The sequence below is a fragment of the Petaurus breviceps genome, unplaced genomic scaffold, assembly GCF_028583685.1.
Source record: "Petaurus breviceps papuanus isolate PSGF00001 unplaced genomic scaffold, PetGlider_PUasm1.0 90879, whole genome shotgun sequence".
Lineage (NCBI taxonomy): Eukaryota > Metazoa > Chordata > Mammalia > Diprotodontia > Petauridae > Petaurus > Petaurus breviceps.
In genome coordinates, this window is record NW_027187368.1 from 2159191 (window position 1) to 2177756 (window position 18566).

The window sequence follows — 18566 nt, forward strand, 5'->3', positions numbered from 1 at the left end:
ATATATATATATATATATATATATATATATATATATATATATATATAGTTTAATAAGCAAGTGTAGTTTTCAATGACTTGAGAGCAGGTGGTTCATTATTTTATAATTAGTTGTTTGTTACACCACAGCCTTTAGGGGACCCTGCTTCTATACGTATTGCTAAAATGCTTATGTATTCAGCATAAAAACCCTGAAAATTTAAGCATATCCTACAGCAATCATAATAGCTATTATGCTGATATAGTGTATTTCTAAGGATTTTAGAACCATAGAATGCCAGAACTAGAGTACTTAGAATATAGAATGGCTGAATGGTAATCATAGAATGTTAGAATTAAAAGGCACCTTAAAAGACATTTCATATGAGTGGCTGCTTCATTTTATAGACAAGGAAAGTTAGACCCAAAAGTGGAAGTGGCTGCCCATGGTCATATATTGAGCTAAGGCTAGACTAGAATACAGAGTTTAATTTTATTTAATTTATTGTTAAAATAATTTATTTTAATAAAACATTTGACTTAGAAATAGCTTTAAGACACAAAACATTGAAATGCAAAATATAAAATGTTAAAAATGGAAGGAATCATCTAATTCAGTCCCCTTACTTTAAAGTGAGGAAACTGAGGCTCAAGAGCAGAAATGCCCTTGAAAACACCTGAAAAATGAACTGGAATATTAGAAGGGAAAAGGAAAGCATTTCCTCTCATTTAGAAATATCAAGTGCCTCCCATATTAGGAACTGCTGAAAGCTGTTACAAGTGCACCAAGAAAAATGATGGTAGGCTACAGCTCATTTAAAAATTTTAATGGAGAAGAACTGATGTGAGCTGCAGAATTTTAAAAGTGTTAGTTTTTCAGCACTGTGAAATTAATTGGTCACCAAATATAGCATATTCTTGTAGTAATTAGAATTTTGAGGTGCTGCTAGTTTTTGTTACCTTTATTTAGTATTTCTTTGTTGACTGTGAATCAGGAACTGTTTTTTTCTGATCAGTGGCCTTTCATTCAACAAATTTGTATGGAATACCTAATATGACCAAGTCAGTTGAATCATGTTTTGAAAAGTAATCTAATTAAAACTACATTTGCAAACTTAGGAGAAATAAGGGAAATGAGACTCCTTTTCATTAACATACATTTAAAGTCATTTGGAATAAGGACATGTGGATGCAAACAGCAACATGATTTATCTGTTGGTCCAAGGGCCAAGAACTCTGGGTTCCATTCCATCTCTACTACTTGTTAACTATGTGACCTTGGGGAAGTTACTTTCCCTCTCTAGGCCTCATTTCTCTCATCTGTAAAATGAGTGATTAGATTAGCGTGATCTTTACATTTCTTGCCAGCTCTTAATACCCTAAGTCTTATTATGTTCTTGTGAAAATATTCTGTGAAATAAGATCCCTACCAGATCTAACATTCCATAGCATCCAGTATTCTAAGGTCCTTTCCCATCTTAGCATTCTCTATTTTAACAGTCTATGTACCTTGCAGCTCTTATATTCTTTTTTTTTTTTTTAAAGCAATTGGGGTTAAGTAACTTGCTCAAGGTTACACGGCCAGGTGTTTCTGGGTGGATGCTAAGTGTCTGAGCCCGGATTCAATCCCCCAGGTCATCCCAACACTGGGGCCAGTGCTCTTACTCGCTGTGCTACCTGGCCACCCCAGCTCTTACTCGATGTTGTGCTACCTGGCCACCCCAGCTCTTACATTCTTTATCCTACCAGCTAATACTTTATACTCTGAGGTCCCCTCCAGCTCAAACATCCAAGAAAACGAAACATAGCTGTAACAAATATGTAGCATTTAAATTGAAAATTAACCGAATAAGGGTTAAATTTGTTTGCCACTACCTAAATGCATAAGAATTCACTGAATTATTAGGTAATGATAATGAAGGAAATCCAGGTTTCATTAAACTGTTTAGGAACAAGCATATTTGTTTACTTAAGGTGAATTACTTTTCTAAGTAACACTTAGGATTCATACCCCTCCCAGATCTTTCATTTCAGCTGTTCTCTGATTCTCTCTGCTCTTCTCTTTAATCCATCAGCTTTGAACTTTCTTAATCATTTCCTGGTCCAACAAAAGTCCAGGGCAGAGGGCAAACTTAAGACAAGTTGGATGAAATACTTTTCAAAACTGTTATGGTATTTTCAAGTGTCCTCAACCCTCAATATTCAGATTGTTCAAGCCCATAAAGTGAGACACACAGGTTACCGCTGACAGGTTTTACTCTCTGGTGGGTTATTGATATAGACACTAATGCTGGAACATGTCTAAGGACTAGAGCAATCAAGTTTTCCAGGAAAGATATTCTCCTTGCTTATATCCTGTGCTGTATTATCTTTTGCTTTTACTGATCTATAGCACAGACAGCTTATTAGCTAGCAGACTATGACTACTTTAAACTAAGGAAGTTATAGAATTAGAGAACATGAAGAGTTGGAAGGGGCATTTTCTCTCTTGCTCTTAGCTTTTTCTGGTCTGTGGAGTGCCTGTTAGTTCAGGCAGCAGTATAAATATGACTGAGTCTTAAGAACCACACAATCCATAACCAGTCACAAAAATGGTATAGCAATGGCATCAAGAAACCCAAGTCACAGAGAAATGAGTCTCTGTAAGGGGTGACCCTAACTTTCTAAGAAACATGTACTTTGCAAAGAAACACAAGAAGGGCCTAAAGAAGATGCAAAGATGCAGGCCAACAATGCCAAAGCCATCAAGGCCTGAACACCAAGTTCTTCAAGACCAGACTCCTCCAACCCAATATTTTCAAGGCCAATGCCCAGCACTCTGGCCCCAAGATGGATACCAGGCCCTAGGATTGGTACTAAACACCCAGGCCCCAGGATCATGAAGCCTGATTCTAAGGTTGCCAGAACCACTGATCTCAAGACTGCCAAGCCCAGTCACCCAAAGGTCACCAAGTCTGACTCCAGGGTCACCAAATCTGATACCAAGGCAGCCAAGTCTAAAGTCAAGGTCACCAAATCTGACCCTAAGGTCACCAAATTTTAGCCCAAGGTCACCAAATCTGATACCAAGGCAGCCAAGTCTAAAGCCAAAGTCACCAAATATGATCCCAAAGCCACTAACTGATTCCAAAGCTGCTAAGCCTACTGACCCCAAACCTGCTGAGGCTGCCAAAGATGCTGGGGCTAAGGTTACTCCTACCAAGCCTTTAAAATAGATACTTGGGACAGAAGGACTTTTTAAAGCCCTAAACCACCATTTTTTTTCCTAGCCAGGGTACAATTATTCATTATTTTGTACATGTATATTGTAAAGGAAATGGTGAGTCATATGGGGGGAAAGGGGGTTGGTTGAAAGGAGACTTGAGAAATTATCTTCACAATTTAATAATTTTACAGTTGAGGAAATTGAGGCACATGTAGGCTAAATGATTTTTTCTAATCAACAAGAATTTATTAAGTGCCTGCTGTGCTTGATGTTAAAGATACAAAGACAAAAACAAGACAGTCCCTACTCTAAAGGTGTTTAGAGATAATAGGGGAAAATAACATGTGTAAGAGAATGCAAAATATATAAAAGGTAAATACAAAATAATTGGTGGAAGTAAGCTAACATAGGGGGCAGGAGATCAGAAAGGGCCTCATGTCTAGGAAGTGAAGGGTTCTAAGAGGTAAAGAAGGAGGGGACAGATAGTGCAAAAGTCAGGAACTCAAAACCCCTTTCCTCTGACCAGGGCTTTACTTAAAAAAAAAAAAAAAGCCATACTGTGCTTAATAATAATCCTCTGATTTTTTTGTGGAAAACAATTTATTGATGCCTTTGGCATTACATGTCCATCTGACATGTGACAAAGAAAAACAATGAAATAAAACCACTCACCATGTCTGACATATTGCAACATTGTCTCCTAGAAAAAGTGTAGTACAAGACTTTCCTAGAAGTCCCCTATCTCTCTCTGTCTGGGACAGGGGAAGTAGCTTTTGTTATTGGTTCCTCAAGATCTTCATTGTTCTGTCAGTTACTGAGAATTCCACTCTCCCACCTAGCTGCCATGGTGGGTTACAATGAGCACCAAAACTAGAGTCAGATGACCTGGGTTTCTTACCATTATATCCTTTGGCTAATGGCAGCCCATGTGGGCTTAGTTTCCTTAACTCTACAATGAGAGGTTTGAGTTTAAGGATTGTAGGGTCCCTTTTCATTCTAGATCTGTAATCCTATTACCTTATCTGATTTAATCTATTTATACCACTGATAACAATTTGCATTTATACAGTACTTAATGGGATATATACTGCTTTCATATCTGCTATCTTACTTGATTTTTACTAGTCACATTTTACAGATGAGTGAACTGAGGCCCACATAGGGTAAGTGACTTGTCCAAGGTTCACACAGTTTTTGTTGTGTTGTTTTAGTCATGTCCTACCCTTTGTGACCCATTCAGCATTTTCTTGGCAAAGATACTAGAGTGGTTTGCCATTTCCTTTTCCAGCTCATTTTATGGATAAGAAACTGAGACAAACAAGGTTTAAGTGACTTACCCAGGGTTTCACAACTAAGAAGTTTCTGAGACCAGATTTGAAGTCATGAAGACGAGCCTTTCTGATTCCAAACCCAGTGCTCTATCCACTGTGCCACTTAGCTGCCCAGTTATTAGTAATGGATTTAGTCTGGGTCTGAATTTAGGTCATCTGACTCCCTGGACCATGGCTTCTGACTCTACTATGCTGTTTTTCATGACATTTCACTTAAATACACTTTTGGTTTCTCCTTTTCATTCCTCTAGGTTTTTATTTTCTAAGTATCACCTCAGTTCTTCTCTAATATAATGTATTAACATCCACCTGGCTACTGGGGGGAAAGTACTAATGTTTTCATTAAGGAAGCCAGTTGATCAATTGGCTTCCATAAGATTTCATGCATTTTTAAGTTTTTCATATCCTTCTTCCAATTTGTGTCATAAGCACCTACATATTGTCACTAATGAGACCTATTTGCTTGTCTTTTAATCTTTGGAATTCCTAGAGTACTTTTGTCCTAGAGTACACATTTGTTTTAAGTCTGTCAGGCCTCCCATTTTAGTGATTCATTATCACCATTTCTTTGTGCTCCAACACCATGGAGTATTAAAAGGGCCAGATTTCATACATTCTTATGATCTTCCAAAGTTAGACAGTCTCATTATCTGATCTTTCTTTACACAAAAAGTCGGTTATCCAGTACTGTCACTCTATACTTGGCTATATTTTTTTCCCTAAGAAATATTAAAAGAGCTTTTAATAGCTCAGAATATCTGGAGAATGGAGATCTGCTCATTAGTTAAATATTTAAGTAATACCTGCCTTTACTTCTTGACACTACCCAGCCTTCAAGGCCCAGTTCCAATTCTGACTTCTCCAGGGTCAGCCCTCCCTCAGGTGGAAGTGATTACTGATTTCATAGTACTTTTTCTTTTTTTTAAATGCTACTCTTTTGCTCTAATTTGTACTCTATTTGCATGTGAATCTCATCATCCCACCATACTTTAAGTTGATTAAGAAAAGTGTGGCTTCCCTTGGTAAGCCCTAGGAGGGTGTTTATCTTATCTTTCTGCCTTTCCTTGGGTTTACCAAGGATGCTTAATAATTGTACAGGCTAGGTATTTAATAAATGTTGATGGGATGGATTAGCGAATAATATGTTCTCAACCCTGTGTAAGAAGCCAACAAAAGAAAACAGAGACAATAGCCGAGATCAGAAGTGTCAAACATGCCACCAAGACCACAGCATACCCAAGCGCATCTGAACCAGATTAAAATGTCATTGAGGAATATCTAACAAAATGAATAAAAATACAATCAAACATAGATAACATTACATTTTAAAACTAAGTCAGTATGAGGTGGCAAGGAACCTTACTAAGGATTAATGGACCCCCTTTCAATTTGAGTTTATACTACTGACTTAGATGACAAAACTCTGTATTGTGTGGTTCAGATTATGTGGGAACAGTCAGGGGGATTCAGAGAAGGGCAAGATTAATGTGGAATGAAGATTCTCCTAGTTCTGCTTCTATCTATCTAACCACTATTACTCATCTCACTTGCTGGATCTTTTTCTATCTCCTGCCTACTTACCTAAATTTAACCTGGGGCTGTCTCCTAGGCTTTCTCCTCTCTCTAATCTCATTAATTTCCTGGGGTTGAATTATCATCTTCTTACTGATCACTCCCAAATCCATCAGTACTCCAATTCCATATAAAAAGAAGTTCCCAAACTTATTTGGCCTCCCACCCCCTTTCCGAAGGAAAAAAAAAAAGAAAAGAAAATTACTCAATGCCCCCTGGAAATTTACTTTCTTTAACCCTTTATTTTTTTTTAAATTTGTATCAATTCAAAGAAATATAAATTGTCTTAAATGATACATTTAAAATTTAATAGTTTATTGTAAATTGGGGGGGGGGGAAGTTTCCCTGCATTGAAATTTTGATGACACAGCATTGAGTCATGTAAACCATATAGTATCATATTATAAACTAGTCATTAGACGTACATATTCCTGTAGATGCATACTGGATTTCCTGACAATTTGCAACAGGCTCTCCTGCCAACATTTGCTTGTTAAGACCTGTTGATGACTTGACCACTGATGGGTTAAAATTTGCATTTTATATGTTTATTTGGAAAATAATATAAACACTATGACTTTTAACTCTGTAACACAACATATAAAAATGTACCAATGGTTTTTCAATTTTTTTCCTTTTTTCCTTTTGCTTCCACTGCCCCTTTATTTTTATTCAGTGCCCCCCCCAGTTACACCTGTTGCTACTACTGCCCCCTGCTGGATCTTTCCAGCACCCCCTAAGGGGCAGTATCACCCACTTTGGGAGCCTCTGCACATAAACAACTGCCTGTTAGTTCAAACACATTCTTCCATAGGCACCTCAAACTAACCTTTTTCCTACTTTCCATATTTATTTTTAATGTGTCACAATCTTTCTACTTAGCCAGGTTTGCAGTCATCCTCACCTCTTTCCCATTTTCTTCACATCCCCTCCCATATCCAGTCAGTTGTAAGTCTTCTTGATTCTACCTCCACATTTCTTCCCTTTATCTTTTCTCTATTCATACATGTCCTACTTCTAGTTCACACCCTCATCCCATTTCATCTAGCCTTCTGCAGTGGAGTGCTATATACAGATTTCCCTCTCTTCAGTCTCTCACCTCTCTGATCCATCCTCCATACATCTGCCACAGTTATATCCCTAAAATACAGGTCTCACCATGTTGTTCTCCTCCTGATCAAGGAACATCAAAAGAACCCTCAAGAATGAACTGAACACTCATCTGCTTAGTATTTAAAGTCCAGCATAATCTTGTTAGAGCCCATCTTTCCAGACTTATTTCACAGTGTCTTCCTCATAACACATTCCAGCCAAACTAGCCTATTTGATATTTACAGTATATGAAATTCTATCTCCTGTCTCCTTGCATTTGCTTAGGCTGTTCCACATGCCTGGTTTGCTGTTCTCTCAGGTTTCTTCCTTAAAGATTTAATTTAGTTGCCATCAGATACACAAGGCCTTTCCTGATACTTTTCAATTGTTAGTCCTCTCCTTCTCAAAATTACTTTGTATATATCCTAAATTTACTCAGTAAATATAAGCTACCTGAGGGCAAAGACTGTATGACCTTGGACAAGTCACTTAACTTCCTTATGTCTTAGTTTCCTCATGCATAAAATAAGGAGGTTAGATTAGGGACCTCTGAGGTCCAACTAAAATCCCATGATCTTGTGATTTAGCCCTTTGACCAATGGGCTAAAAATCCCCCTCTTCATTGCCCCACCAGCAAGTTGAAATTTAGTCAATCAGTTGACAAGCATTTATTAAGTGCTTGTTACTGTCAAGCACTGCATTGGGAATACAAATACAAGCAAAAAGAAAGACAGTCCCTGCCCCAAGGAATTTTCATTCTAATGGGGAAGGTTATACATAAAAGGGAAGTAAACAGATTGGGGGTGGGGGTTAGGTTCCTTCTGTGATGGAGAAGCTCAGATGTTGACAACCTTCTGGGAAATGAAGAGATGACTTTTGTGCCTTTCTTAAATGGAGATTCTAGGAGGAGCAGTCCAATCAGCGAGAGATAACCGTCTGAGGTGTGCATTCCAATGCTTTCTGGATGAAGAGGTTTCTGGGGCATGACAGACAAGTCCAAGAGGACTGAAGCCTCTGCTTAAAAGCTTCTAGCTTCAGGCAACAACTGAACCTCTACTTAGCCCCCCTAGAGAGAGAGAGAGAGACAGAGAGAGAGAGAGAGAGAGAGAGATTTATATGTTATAGATATAGATATAGGGAAACTGGGAAAGAATCTTTAGAGGGTACTAGGAAATGATGAGCTTGATAATACAGACACTCCCAAGAACTTGAAGATGACAGAATAAGAGTTTTCCTTCTACTTCTTCAAATCAACTAGAAGATATCTCCAAATGGAGAAAAGATAGCAATGACAAAAAAAAAAAAGCAATAGAAAGAACCAAATACATTGTAATTTTTAATGAAAACAACAACAGCAAATATTAACTTACCAACCTATTGATTTTGGCATTTACCTCTTAGTATTGAGCCACTCCCCATGACCTGAGGGCTTTTTTGTATTTGTTGTGGGGGACTGTTGTTTTAGATGTCAACTTTGGAGCCCTTGAAGCTAACCAACCCTGAGGCATGAGAGGACAAGCAGATATTGGTTGTAGAAAGGTGTTGGTCACAGGAAAGAAACTTGTGGAAGTAAGAAGACCCCAGAAATGTAGGGTTGGTTACAACTACTTCATAAATACAGGAGGAAACAGCAGCCAGTTTGTTGATCATACTTTGGCTAGTGTCTCTATTTTTGTTTTAAATTTTCTATTTTCTTTAATGGGTTGACTTCTCACTTAACTAATTTCTATCAGAGAAATAACTTTGATATTTTCACTTAATTCTTTAATCTTCTGAACCCTTCTAGAGGTTATTACAGTTGCTAACAATAAACAGACATGAGAAAAAAGTAGAGAAAAGACCCAAATGCAAAAGTTTATCCATGTTTCACATAAGCAGTTTTTTTTTTTTAAAGCAATTGGGGTTAAGTAACTTGCTCAAGGTTACACAGCCAGTTATTTTGTGTGGGTATTAAGTATCTGAGGCCAGAACCCATCCCAGGTCTCCTGACTCCAGGGCCAGTGCTCTTACTCACTGTGCCACCTGGCCGCCCCAACACATCAGCAGTGTTGGAGGCTGCTTCCAACCCCTTCACCAATAGCACCTGAGGCTCAGCCTACAAATCCAAGGTCAGTCTCAGAGAGGAGGGTGGAACCTAGAAGAATAGGATTGAAAGGGGAAAAAATAAGAGTGATTCAATCCAACTATAGTGGCCTCCTGGAGTCTCTTGGCTACAATATCTGAACTAGTCATCCTTATCCCCTAAAGACTACAGATCCCATCTAACTCCCATAGTCTGGTAGAAGAAAGAACAGGTATTAGGAAATAGAGAAAAGGCATACAGTTCTGGGTCTATGGAAGGGAAAATTCAGTAAAAAACTAATTTACAACAGGGACACTATAGGAAAATCAGCAGTAACTGATAAAGATGGGTAGAAATTGGCTGAGGAGAAATGAATAATCAAAAAAGGAAGCCATCTCAACAGATATTTCACAACAAAGGAATCAGAATTCTCTGAGGAAAGTGAAAGTATTACAAAAAAAATTTTTTTTTTCTGCTAAATGCCCCAAAATGATAATGTGCAATGGACTCGAAGTCAGGAAAATCTGGGTTCAAATTATGCTTCAGATTGCTAACTCTGTGACTCTGGACAAATTATTGAGCCTCTCTGTGCCTTAGTCTTATCATCTGTAAAATGAGAAGGATGTTTTTAATTGACTATATAAATACACTTCAGCTTTAAATCTATTATCCCATGAAAATGGTACAGAAGAGCAATTAAAGAATTTAATGAAAATACTGAATAAGGATAGAAATGAGTTCTTAAGGAAAAAATCAACATACCTAAGAGAATAGAAATTTTACATATCATTTAAAGTTTCTTTTGTTTCCTTAATAGTATTTTATTTTTTCCAGTTACATGTAAAGATAGTTTTCAACATTCATCTTTGTAAGATTTTGAGTCCCAAATTTTTTTCCCTTTTTTCCTTCTCCCCATGAGAGCAAGCAATCTGATACAATACAATGTACAATAACAACACATACAATCACGTCAACCATATTTCTACATTTGCCATGTTGTGAAAGTATAATCAGAATAAAAGGGGAAAACCATGAGAAAGAAAAAACAAAAAAGTAAAAACAATATACTTTGATCTGCTTGCAGACTCCATTGTTCTTTTTCTGTATATGGTTAGCTTGTTCCATCACAAGTCTTTTGAAATTGTCTTGGATCATTGTGTTGCCAAGAAGAGCTAAGTCTATAATAGTTGATCATTGCACACTGTTGCTGTTCCTGTGCACAGTATTCTCCTGGTTCAGCTCATGAGAACAGAATTTTTAAAACAAAAGCAGGGATGCTTTCCAAAGTAGGAGACTCCTCAAAAAACAGAATGACAAAGTGGGTTTGAAAAAATGCATAGGCAGGAGGCTGATAATTGAAACAAAATCAAAGACTACAAGATTGGAAAAAATATAAACAATCTAAAGATTTTATTACTTGTAGAAAAATATAATAGTATACTTGAATATTATGCTTCAAGAAATCATGCAGCTAAAGTACCCAGATATATTTTAAGTAGAAGTCAAAGTACAAATTAAGAGAATCAGTATAACACCAATGGGGAAGAGAGATTCAAGTTTAACTTACTAAGAAATATTGTAGTCAAACTTTGGAATTACAATAGCAAACAACAAATCTCATAAGCAACAAAGATAAAACTTTTCAAATTCCAAGAATAGCCAATCAAAATGACATATTATTCCTTGTTTATAAGAAATCAAAGGAAAAGATGGAATATGATATACTAAAAAGCAAAAAAAGTCAGTTGGCATCTAAAAATAACATCCCGAAAAACTGAACCCAAGTATAAAAAAAATGTATATTTACCAGAAAGGAAGTATCAAGCAATCAACAAGCATTTACCTAGCATTTACAATGTATAAAGCATTATGGTAGAGCCTGGGAATACAGACAAAAATGTCATTTCTTACCCTCAAGAAGCTTACTTTTAATTGAGGAAAATATACTAAATATATACAAAATAAATGCAAGGTAAATTTTTGGTGATATGACACTAGTAGTCAGTGATCAGGAAGAGACAGATAGAAGGTGAGTTTTGAAGAAAACAAGGAATTTCATGAGACTAAAATGAGGTGAGTGCATTCCAGGCATTGAGGACAGCCAGTACAAAGGAGTGGTGATGGGAGAAGGAATGTTGTATGGAAGGAATAGCAGGATGAATGTGTGAAGGGGAATAATGTATAATAATAGATTTAGAGAGGAAGGATGGGACCAGATTGTGAAGGGCTTTAAAAGGTTATATTTGATCCTGGGGACAGTAAGGAGCCACTGTAGTTTATTGAGTAGGGGAGCCACAGAGTCACACCTACACTTTAGGAAAATCACTTTGTGTGCTATGTGGATAGTGGATTCAGAGAGGGAGATATTTGAGTCAGGAAGACTAATTAAAAGGCTTTCATAATAGTCCAGTTAAGAAATGATGAAGGCCTGAACCAGATTAGTAGCCATGTAACTGGAGAGAAGGGACAAGAAGGTGTAAGAGACAGATATTATTGATATAGAAATGATAAGATTTGTCAACTGATTGGATCTGTGGGTGAGGATAAATTTATAGACCAAGGTTACAGACCTAGGTATCTAGAAGAATGCTGGTGTATCAGCAAGCACTCCAGCGTCCCCAGGGTGGCTGCCAACACAGGTTCTTGGATCTGCTTTGATAAAGGAAAGCAACTCAAAATTAGTTAACAAGCTTACTTTAATCAGTCAAATAGGCATCGTTTACCTAGTTCAGGGGAAAAAGGTCAGCACCCCGAACTTCAGAGTATACAGACAGAATTATCAAGACAGAGAAACAGATCAAGTAGACAGGTTTCCAAACTGTCCAACCATTACATCCATACCAAATCAACATCTGGGTTTTTCAAAGCCAGGAGGCTCTCAACCACAGCTTCCCAGAGTCTCATCTGATCAAATCACAGAACACTTCTCAAAGTGAGCCCCCAAAGTAAAGCCTCACATCAGGGATTATATAGCCTTCTCCTGGGTCAGAGAATGTAACCACCCTCTTGACCCACTGGCCAATCACACAGCATCAAGGTGTGGGCATTCCTGAAAACCAAGCCTCCTGCCACAAGCTCCATGTGACCATGTTCAGCCTATTAGGAGGCAGAGTATATTTTCAAATGAAGGAAGGCTCTCAGAGTCTCTTAAGCCTATCAAAGTGCCTAAGGGCAGGGAAGATTTTTAAATTTGCATTTCCATTACAGCTGGTGCCCTTGACAGAAATAAGAAAGTTCAGAAAAGGGAAATGTTTGGGGGAAAGGCAATGAGTTTGGTTTTGGATATGTTGAGATTGAGATGTTTTTGGAACATCCAGTTTGAAATATTCAATAGGCATTGGATATGTAAGATTTGGGAGCCATCTACATAGAAATAATTAAACTCCTGAAAGCTGATGTGGTCATCAAATGACAAATTATAAAGAGAGAATAGAAGAAACATCCTAGGACAGAGCCTTGGGTACACAAATAGTTAAGGGGTTATGTGGAAGAAAATGGTCAGGTATGTAGGAGGGGAGAATTAAGAGAGAATGTTATAAAAAAAAACAGTGAAGTGAGACTTTATAGGAGGAGAGAATGGTCAACAGTGTCAGTATTGCACAGGAGTCAAGAAGGACAAAGACTGAAAAAAGAACATTAGATTAGGCAATTAAAGATCTTTGTTAAGTTTGGAGAAAGCAGTTTCAGTTGAGTGAAGAGGTTATAAAACAGATTGCCCAGGGTATGTCATTCCTTCCAAGAACCTAGATAATTAACGTGTTCAACATGCAAAGTGACCAAACAGGAAAAAAAAAAATGAACACTCTATCATAGAATGAAAAACTAAGAAATGAAACCTTTTTAAAAATGTGGCTAATCCTAGAGAAGACCATGAATACAAGGTAGGAGAGTATCTTTGCTTTAAAAAAAAGCCACAATGACATTATATGAGAGATACTAGGAAGACAATGAGAGTATCAAGGTTCTAACTAATCTAAATATATGATAAAAAAAATTTTTGGAGAGAGAGTTACAATGGAAAGAATGTTACCTCTAGTGTCAGAGGACATGAATCACCTGTGACTCTTACTATTTGTTGTAGCTTTGGGTAAGTCATTTAGCCTTCCTGATCCTCAGCTTTCTCATCTATAATATGAAGGTGTTAACTACTAGTCCAAAGACTATCTAGTCTGTTTAGTCTTTGGATTAAATAGTTGTACCTTCCAGATCTAGATCTATCATCCTATGATCCCATAAGTAGGAGAAATAAATGATTATTTCAGGGGAAAAAAAGAAACATTTCATTCCTTCATTAGTAAATCAACATTATACTGGTGGCAAGATGAAGCAATGAACTCTTTGGACAGAGAGAGGAGAGAGTAAGAAAGATTGAGGTCCAAGAAAAGATAGATTAAGGATTAAGAATAGAGGTAGATGAAAGGCTTTTAATTTCTTTTCATGCTTTTGGGGTGATGAGGGGAGGGAGAAAAGTTAAAACATAGTGTAGCAGATCAAGCAAATCACAGAGCAAGTTGAATCCTGCTAACAGGGAATATTCTAGCTGCAGTGCCACTTTACTACAAGGACATGGGTGGTGGTAAGATACATGTCTTGCAAACAACTCTTGGTGGTAGGGCATGGGGATGTCAAACACTTCTCCAATGTTGAGTCATGAATTTTAGTACTTGCTTTCACTAGGGAGAAAAAGTAACTGGCACTGCTAATATTTGAAACTTAAGATCAACGGAGAGATAGATAATGGTCCAAGCATGATCTATTTATTAATAGGCTAGCAGTAGCCAATAAATTGGGTTTATGACCTCTCAATAACCAAAGACCCTGTGGTGGGGCTTACTAGCCTTCATATGGTTTTGAGAAGTACAAGAGAACAAAGAACAGAGGTGGGTAGGTAGGGGAGACAGTGCAATTGGATACAGGATAAACAGTATCAAGGGGGTGAGGATTGGTTACAAGGAAAGTGGTCTAGCACCCACTTAAGGCTAGTAACCACCCTTCTATGACAATTAAGTAATGTTAATTGTTTTATGGGACCCACCCACATCTTGTAAATTTTGCTAGGGGATCAAAACTATCAGGCTTACTGTCTCCTCAGTAGAGATAAAATCTCCTCTGATTGTACAAGGACAGGCAAGAACAGATGACATATCTTTTGGTGATAGTGACAAATTAACTTGTAGCACTTAAAGATAACAAACAGGTGTTCTGGCTCAGGGTCTACCTGTATGAGAGATAACAACTTTTTTTAAAAAATTATATCCTTAAGCTAACTAGAGGGAAAACTAAATTCCTGAACTGAACTCAAGGACACAAGGAAAATGGCTTTGGGTAGATGAAGATTCAATTACAAAAATCAGTACAGCATAAAATCAATTACATTGTCAAATCAATACAGTAATAACTCAAGGAAATATTAATTTTGATCTTTTTAGCACTCTTTGGGGAGGGGAATGACTCTAAGAGGGTTGAGCAGCAAGAATGAAATTCACAGGTTCAGCAGGATGATGGCTTTACAATAAAAATTACTCAATGAAGAAAGAGACAAAGAACTAGATTAGACTGTTCCTTTCACTTGGATTATAGGGCATTTCTCATTGTACCCCTGGTCTTCATTCCTGTGAATGTTCTAAAGTATACTAGAAGTGGAAAGGGGGGATGGGTGGAATAAAAACATTATTTGTTAGAAAGGGACATTGTAAATTAATGTCACTGAAATTAAGGAAATGGATGAATGGATGAAGTGGGTAAGGGTAGGGATGAGCAGACAGATTATATATATATATACATGCTCTTTTGTGAGCTGGGAAAGGAAGGGAGGAGACAGAAAAATTATATAGGAATAAAAGTAAAGTCAAAGAACTTGTGATTGAACAGCATAATAGGCAGGAGGGTGAATCCCGGAAAGGAGACTGAGCTGAGATTAGTGTAAACAAGACAATTTACAGAGAGTAAGTACTGACTTTAAGGATGTATTTACTATATGTGATTTGTACATTTGTTTGTGATATCTCTGTACCCTAATACATGGTCAGTTTTTTTAGAAGTTCCATATGTTACTGAAAAATACGTATATTTTTAGCAGTCCTGTTTAGATGATGTCATAAGTCTGTTAGCTCTAGTTTCTCCAGCAGTTTGTTCAGTTCTCTAAGTTTTCTTTTGTGTATCTTTTGTGTAGACTTATCTAAAATTGAGAGAGGGATATTGAAATCTCTAGCCACTATTGCGTTATTTTCTGTCTTCTTTTGGTTCAGTTAACTTTTCTTTTATGAATTTACAGACTAAAGCATTTGGAACATATAAGTTTAGTATTGATATTGGTTTGTTACCTATGATTCCTTTCAGCACACTGTGGTTTCCTTTTTTTTATTCATTTTTATATTTAAAATGTTTGTTTTCACTTTGTCTGATAGCCTGATTAGAACTCTTTTTTAATTTATTTGATCTATGCCAACTTTAAAAAAGAATGAAAAAAATATACACATATGCAATACGAAGAATACACATGTATTTTCTATGTTGTTTATGTATATAAATACATTTATGACAAGTATAGTATCTGTATATACATATATAGTGAAAGTATTTAATGGAAGGAAGCATAAGCCTGACAATTACACCCCTAAAAGTAAATACTAAATTCCCACAAAAAGAAACTGGAAGAGTAGATTTTTTTAAAAAGCAAAAGTATTACCCAACAATCACTGTATACAAGAATCATATTTAAAATATACAGACACATACAGAGTAAAAATGAGAAGATGGAACAAAATTTCTTGTGCCTTAGGGGACTATAAAGAAAAAGGCGCAGGAATCAATTTTATCTTGTGAATGGAGATGAACAAATACATCTCTCAGTATCCTATTGTACATTTATAATTGATCATGTGCTAGGAATCATGAACAAATGTAAGAAGACATAATAAATGCATACTTTATTGACCATAATTCAATAATATAGAAAAAGATGCCAGCCTAAATGGAAACTAATGACATCCTGACTAATAAGTGGGTCAAAGAACAGATTATGGGAACAATAAATAATTATATTAAAGATGATAAAAGCAATAAGATAATGTACCAAAATTCTGACACACAAAGTCATTCTCAGGGAAAATTTACATATCAGAAAATATATTAACAAAATAACAGCAAAAGAGATGATGAATCAAGCTTGCAATAAAAGAGTAAAAAACATACAAGCTAGCAACCCTAAAACAAATACAAAGGAAAATATTTTTAAAATAAGAGAAATATAGAAACTTGAAAATAAAAATACTATGGAGTTGATACACAAATAACCAATAGCCATTTTTTGAAAGACTAAGTCAGTTGATCTTTAGATAACCCAATCAAGAAAAAATGTGAGGAAAATTTATCAAAATAAAAGAAAATAATGTGAGTTCACAAAAAAAGGAGAGAAAATTAAAAGGGTTTCTCAGAAACTACTGTACACATTGGGGAGGCTAGGTAGTGCAGTGAATAGAGCATGGGCCCTGGAGTCAGGAGGACCTGAGTTCAAATCTGGCCTCAGACACTTAACACACACACAAAAAAAACTAGCCATGTGACCCTGGGCAAATCACTTAACCCCAATTGCCCTCCAAAAAAAAAGAGAGAAAGAAACTACTATGCACAATGACAAATTAAAAAAAAAAAACCTAATAATTCAAAGGAAATAGATGAACTTCTACAAAATATGAGATAACTGAATTTTAAAGGCCCTTGGTATTTAAACTAATTATTTTTCACCACTCAGGATTTTGTTGTGTTTTTTTTTTCTTTGATCTGGAAGCTTTGGATTCTAGTGGATTCTATTTTTACTTGTTTTCTAGTTCTAGGAGTTCAGAAAAATTTTCACTTAAAATTTCCTAAATATAGTATCCAGACATTTTTCCTGACCATAATTTTCAGGTAGTCCAATAATTCTTAGATTGTTTTTTCCTTGATCTATTTTCTGTGTTACTTGTTTTTGATATTATATTTATTAGATTTTTTTTGTTCTTTAATAAATTGGTTTTGTTTTGATATTTCTTATTGTATTTTTTTGACATTTTGATAATTTTGATATTTCTTATTGTATTTTTTGAAAGGCTCATTCTAAGTTTTAGGGCATTCAGTTCTTGAGAAGAGTTTTTCTACCATACATTCTAAGGTGTCAATTTTCTTTGCCATTCTTTTTCTTCTTAGCTTTCTCATTCCACAGTTTTGTTTTGTTTTGTTTTTCTCCCTCTAAGGCTTTACTTGTGAGTTCACTGTTGTCTTCTGGGTCTAACATCTAACAAACCAAGGTATTTCCTCATGTTCTTTGTAGTTTTCTTTGGTTTGTTCATTGTGGGGCCTGTGCTTTGACCAAGCTCTATAATTGAACAGTGTGGACAAGGCCTGTCTGGTCCTAAATTTTGTAGGCCAGACAAGACCCTTCCTTCAAAGGACTCTAGGATCACTTTGGTACTATACTCTTCAGGGAATCCCTCTTCTCACAGGCGTCTGGGACCTCTCCTGTGGTCTCTGTTTATCCCCCTTTGATTCTGGGTTTAGGGGGTATTCCTATGCTGAAACCCCACTATAGGCTTCAGGTACTGCTGGGACTGGGTTTTGCCCAGGTCCTTTCTCCCATTGTGTGTATTGAACTACTGGTGCCACTGGACCCTTCCTGGAATACCTTGATACTGTCTCTTTGCTAGACTTGTACTGGATTCAGGCACTGTTGGGGTTGTGTTGGCCTCATGCTTTGTTTCTGGGAGTGCTGTACTGTACCCTCTGGGATATCCTGAGACTTGCTCTCTCAGCCATCTAATCACTGTTTTGGGGAAGGCTGAGGCAGCCTGGTTTGGGCAGTGCTGAGCTGTATCCTGCCCCAGAACTGCTTATAATAATTCACATACAGCCCTGAACTTGGGGAAGACTTGACCATGGCTTTGCTTAGCTCTAGACAGCCAGGAAGTGATGGAGCTGCCCTAAGGCTCCAGGGGTGACTACCTATTGCTTACCGTATGATCTTAGCTTTCAATTGCCCTGAACAGCTTATCTATCCCAGGATCTCTGAAGATCTTCAGGGATCCCACTCCAGATTCCTGGGTTGGGGTAGGAATGAGAATCTAGAAAGGACTTTTTTCCCCCTCTATCACTTGATAGAGTGGTGCATCTCTAAGCCTTGATGGAGTCTTTTTGGGGATCTAGGGTTCTCTGTATCCTAGCATACCAACAACTTCCCACAATTCATCTGGGAATTCTTTATATCAAAGAAACCAAAGTCCAGTGCCTACTCCTGTCCTTTTGCCAGCATAAAGGGGCAGCCTAGGACTGTGAAAAGAGTTCTGACTTGGGAG

General features: G+C 36.9%; 1 protein-coding gene and 1 long non-coding RNA gene across 2 annotated transcripts in view; one reads left to right on the plus strand and one right to left on the minus strand.

Moving 5' to 3' along the window:
- TTLL11 (tubulin tyrosine ligase like 11) overlaps positions 1 to 18566 on the plus strand; it is a 264316-nt gene that overhangs the window by 104262 nt on the left and 141488 nt on the right. The gene's annotated exons all lie outside the window — the stretch shown is intronic.
- Positions 1742 to 18566, minus strand: part of LOC138150372 (uncharacterized) — a 52709-nt gene continuing 35884 nt past the window's right edge. The window contains exons 2-3 of the long non-coding RNA XR_011165559.1: positions 11811 to 11892; positions 1742 to 8244 (exon numbers count right to left, since the gene is read on the minus strand). This is a non-coding gene — a long non-coding RNA (uncharacterized lncRNA). The remainder of the gene's footprint in view (positions 8245 to 11810; positions 11893 to 18566) is intronic.